The sequence below is a fragment of the Marmota marmota genome, unplaced genomic scaffold (assembly GCF_001458135.2).
Source record: "Marmota marmota marmota unplaced genomic scaffold, marMar, whole genome shotgun sequence".
Classification (NCBI taxonomy): Eukaryota; Metazoa; Chordata; class Mammalia; order Rodentia; family Sciuridae; genus Marmota; species Marmota marmota.
In genome coordinates this window covers 1336994-1342372 of record NW_026000108.1, presented here as the reverse complement: position 1 = coordinate 1342372, position 5379 = coordinate 1336994, and the positions used below count along the sequence as shown (strand labels likewise).

The 5379-nt window shown below is 48.7% G+C and overlaps 1 protein-coding gene across 1 annotated transcript in view; it reads left to right on the top strand.

The window, feature by feature from the left end:
- Positions 1-5379, top strand: part of Letm1 (leucine zipper and EF-hand containing transmembrane protein 1) — a 52163-nt gene that overhangs the window by 14102 nt on the left and 32682 nt on the right. The window contains exons 2-3 of the mRNA XM_015481876.2: positions 1-18; positions 3715-3782. The gene's annotated coding sequence lies outside the window, so the exon portion shown is untranslated. The remainder of the gene's footprint in view (positions 19-3714; positions 3783-5379) is intronic.

The window sequence follows — 5379 nt, the reverse complement described above, 5'->3', positions numbered from 1 at the left end:
CGCGCCGCAGCCCCGCGGGTAAGTACCCGGGCCGGGCCGAGCGCGGGATCTCGGGGGGCTCTGCTTGGCTCCGGGTGCCGCGTGCGCGGGTCTGGCCGCGCGGGCGCCTCCCCCGCCGCGTGCGGCCCGCGGGGCGCCCGGCGGCGTTCTGACCTTAGTCGCCCGGGTCGCTCCAGGTCACTGTCCCCCGAGGGGGCGTGGGAAAAGTGTCCGTGCCCCCTCCGCGGGGAAGCGCGGCGTCCACTCTCGAGGACCGGCGTGCCCTGTGGCCACGCTCTGGTCGCGGAGTCAGCAGCCCGCAGGCCCGGGCACCACCCGCCCGCCCGCCATTGCCCGGGTGGGGCGCGGGCTGGCTGCGGGCAGCGGCCCGTGCTCCCGCTCTTCAGCGGCCTTCCGCGTTTGTGTCCTGTTTGTAAGGTTGCCATAAAGGTAAAAGTCACCCAGTGAGGGTGAGACACCCGGGAAAATGCAGTTCTGGACGCTTTATGGATTACAAGTGCACCAGGACAGGCACGGTTCTTGTCATTTTTAGCAACGAGAGCGGGTGGGGAGGACCGCAGGAGCTGCCCAGTTCCCGCCGCCTCTGCTGTCAGAGTTGTCTGTACCTGTTGATGTGTTCAGGATGCTGATGAAGTACTTCTGCCTCTTCGCATTTCTATAGCATGTTTATGGCTTAAAAATTAGATGATTTCTTTCTTTTTTTTTTTCTTTTTCGTTTTGTTGTGCTTTTATTCCAGAACAGAATGTTTTTGTTTTGGAATAAATATATAGTTATTTTTCTTTATTTATTAAGAACATGTTCTTTAGTATTGTACACTGCACTGCAGGCAGATGGTTCGCTGCAGAACCAACAAGGGAATTCAGAGCCAATGGGACTCAGGGCTGGGCTGTGGGAAGCCTGTTCCTGAATGCCCTGAAGTGACATTCCCCTGGAAGTAGTACAGGCCATTATTAAGATCCCTGGTTAGTGTGGTTCACTGTCACAACTAATGAGCTAAGGCCAATACTGTATTAAGATTATTTTTATTCTTTTCCATGCTTTATTCAGCATATAGTATAATGTACTTTTTCTTTATTCTGTACATATTTTATCCTGATATTCTCTCTGCTCCTGGACGCATTCAGGACACATTCATTTAGTCAGGGCTCTTTAGATTGTGACACTTTCTTAGGCATCCCTTGTTTTCCATGACCTTGATAGTTTTGTTTTTTTTTAAATTGTAGATGGACACAGTACCTTTATTTTTATTATTTATTTTTATGTGGTGCTGAGGGTCGAACTCAGGGCCTCATATGTGCTAGGCAAGTGCTCCACCACTGAGCCACAACCCCAGCCCATCTTGACAGTTTTGAGGAGTACTGGTTAGATATATTGTAGAATGCTTCTCTCATCAATTTTTTTTTTTTTTTTTTTTTTTTTTTTTAAAACATTTTTATTTATTTATTTTTTTCAGTTTTCAGCGAACACAACATCTTTGTATGTGGTGCTGAGAATCGAACCCGGGCCGCACGCATGCCAGGCAAGCGCGCTACCGATTGAGCTACATCCCCAGCCCATCTCATCAATTTTTTAAAAATGTTTTTCCCATACTTAAACTGAGGATAATGTGTTTGAAGGAGTAGGGCACAGAGATGAAGTGGTTCTCATCACATCCTATCTAGCCTCTGTACTGTCAAGATGATTTATCATTGTTCATTATCACTGTTGATATTGACCTTCATCCCCAGGCCAAGGTGAGCTTGTCTGGTACTCTCCTTCCCCTTTCCATGCTTTCTTTGGGAGAAAGTTGCTGTGTTTGAAGTCCATCTGAAGGATTAGTGCGAGAGAAGTATCCAGCCTCAAGGCCCCACAGTGCTGTTGTTTAAACCCAGGAGGACCATGGAGGAGTAGGCTGAGGGGTCAGGAGGAGTTCTTGGTGCTCTTCAAAGTGCAGGTCCCAGGAGACCCTGGGAAACCTCTGAAGAGGAGGAGGTCAGGATCCTGTCATGGGAGCTTATTCTTCTGGAGGCCAGGAGAAGTAAGGTGTGGTGTAGTAAAAATGTATATTTGGTGTCTGTGCCTGATCTTGGTTACTGAACTCCTAAAGCTCTTGGAGTGACAGGATTTTCTGGGTGTGACTGTAGTGGCTTTGTTATTCACAAGTCCCTTCTTGGATCAAAGTATAAAGTGCAGGTGGGGCTGGCCAGGCTGAGATTGGAGGGTTGGAATTTTAGCCTCAATCTCCAGGGAAGGGAAGGATATGGAGATTGGTGTAGTCCAGTTGTGCCTGTTTAATGAGGCTGTGAAGGAGCCTGATGTGCTTAGGACCCTCTATGCCTCTTCCTCTAGCCGCTCATTTGTGATGCACTGTCACAGTGACCGAAGCACTTAGCTGGGTTCTGTGCAAATTACCAAAACTGAGGGGGCTGTGGGACCCACATTTGTAGTGGGCAAAAGTATAGGCAGCCTGGACACCCTTGCTGAGGGTCATGGGCTCCTGAGCCCTGGCATCCTGGGTGACCTTTCCCCCAGGGGTCTTTGTGGAGAGTTGGAATAGCTCTCAGAGTGGGTTTGCGTAGGGCAGGGGAAGTGGGGACTGGAACTCTTAAAACAGCATTGCCTAGGCTATGGGCTTGGGGCTAGGTGGGTGGGGAATTCTGAGCCAAATCCTGGTGGGACGGGAGTGGCCAGGCAGGGAGGAAGTGCAGCACCTTAACAGAGGAAGGGGCTGTGAAGATGTGCTCATGACCCTGTACTTTTACATTTAACTTGTAGGGCTTGATGCATGTAAGAATGTAGCTAATATCTTTTACATTATGAATTGTGCTGACTAAACACTTGTGAGCCTAGCTCCAACTTACTAGGCAAGTACTCTACCATTGAACAACATCCCCAGCTCCCAACTTACTAACCAGACTGTCCCCAGTCTGGTTAAGGTCCTAAATGTGACATTTGGTGGTATTAGATACCCTTCCCATAGAAGCATGAGTTTTGCCTCCTGGTAATGACATAAAATGACAAGTGGATGTCCTTACTGCCACTCCCACTGCCTGGAGGATTGGGCCAGATGGCATTTCACAGTGCCACCCTTCAGTCCTATTGGCTTCTTGCCTGCCTAGCCTCTGCACAGTCTGAGCTGGCCCTTCTGGGGTTGTTGCCCCTGGATCTACTGCACCCACAACTGTCTTGTCCCCTGCATGCAGTTTGATGGCACCACCCTCATGGTGCTGTGAGTGACCTCTGACATGCTTATGGGAACTAGAGTGAGGTAGGGAAAGCATCAGAACATGTCTGAACCCTAAAAACGACCTGTATGCTCGCTCATCACAGCTGTTATCCAAGAAACGGCTTCCTTTTCATGTTGGTTTTTCCTATAATCTTCAGCCCTTGTCACCCTGGGGTTGTTGCTTGATCTGTAGGGCTGCCTGTGCATTGGGGGTCATGTACACCTTGGCCCCTGACCATCAAAGCCAGCCAAGGCTAGCAGGGAGGAGTTCCCAACAGGCGGGAACTATAGGTCCTAAGCCGGGGACCCAGTGGCCTTTCTCTAGGGCTTGGCCTGCTTGGCTTTCTCCTCAGGGCTGCCCTAAGACCCTGTTTCCTAACTGGAGAGACTTTTCACTTAGCTATGCTTGGAAGCCAGGCTTCCAGAAACTTAATGGGTTTCTACTCTCAGACTTTCACAGATGCCTGGTTGGGACCTGTTCACTTACTTCTTCCTTGTTTTTGTCATAGGTAGTCTGGGACACCGGCATCGTGCTTGTCTCAGTTGTGCCAGCACCGTGGGGCTGATAAGCCGCCTGTAAGTACACTCATCACTTTGTACCTGTCTCCTTGAGAATGCTGAGTGTGGTGGGTAACTCCTGCGTTGTCAGGGAAAGAGCAGATCCTACTTTCTTTTTTGTTTTTATTTCTTTTAGATCCTTTATTTATTTATTTTTAGCAGAATGCATTACAATTTATATTACATATATAGAGCACAGTTTTTCATATCTCTGGTTGTATACAAAATAACAATTACCTTTATTTTTAAATTTTTATTTATTTTTTAAGAGAGAGAGGATTTTTTAATACTTATTTTTTAGTTTTCAGCGGACACAACATCTTTGTTTGTATGTGGTGCTGAAGATCGAACCCGGGCCGCATGCATGCCAGGCAAGCACGCTGCTATTTGAGCCACATCCCCAGCCCCAAACCTTTATTTTTTATGTGGTGCCTCACACATGCTAGGCAAGTGCTCTACCACTGAGCCACACCCGCAGCCCTCCCAGCCCTTTTTCTTATGAGCTGCTTTAGCACAGTCACACCTACGGTCTGCACACAGTCCTGGTGATCTGGTATGGTAGTCTTTCTGTGCTCCACACAGCTTCCCATGTCATCATGCCCTATGCTGTTTGGCAGTATCAGTTGGGGTATTGGGATCTTCTGTGGGCGCAGAGCAGACTCTCCCTGAACACAGTCCTTCAGGAGCATCCTGACTTGGGAATGACCCCAGCAGGCCCTGCACCTGGCTCTGGGGATGTACCTCAGGCATGGTGGACTTAGCCTTTCCCTGTGGCACCCACAGTTTAGTGATATGACAAACAATAGTGGATAGGTGGTCACAGGTCTAAGATAAGGTTGTGATACCGCTGCCAGACCAGTGGGCCAGTCCAGAAGAGCTTCCTAGAGGAAGTGGCAACCACATTCCCTTGTTTTGTACATGGGCTTACCCCAGGTGGCTGTTTGCCCTGCACTGTCGTCTCTGCTGGCATCTGCCTCCGCCTGGTCTTACCTGTGTTAGGGAGACCTTCTCTTCCTCCTAGGCTCTCAGTTTAGGACACCACAGTGGTGCTCATCTGTTTTCCCTTCAATAACCCAGCTGCTTCCTGCTTCCTGTGGGAGAGAGCAGGACACCAGTGCCACTAGATACTCCTTATAGCTGTGGAGTTTGCAGGGGGTTTTGTTCATTTGAGATTATTAATTTTATGGGGTGGGGTGCTCAGGATTAAACCTAGGGGTGCTCTATTATTGAGCCACATCCCGAACCCCCTTTTTTTTTTATTCATTTATTTTTGTGGTGCTAGGGATTGAACCCAGGGCTTTGTGCATGTGAGGCAAGCACTCTACCAACTGAATTATATCCCCAGCCCCCTTTTTTAAAATTTTGAGACAGGATCTTGCTAAGTTGCTGAGGCTACCATGAACTTGAGATTCTCCTGCCTCAGCCTCTTGAGTCACTGGGATTATAGATGTGTGCCACTGTACCCAGTGACAGATTTAATTCTTTTTTTTTTTTTTTTTTTTAATATATATATATTTTTTTAGTTTTCGGCGAACACAGCATCTTTGTTTGTATGTGGTGCTGAGGATCGAACCCGGGCCGCACGCATGCCAGGCGAGCACGCTACCGCTTGAGC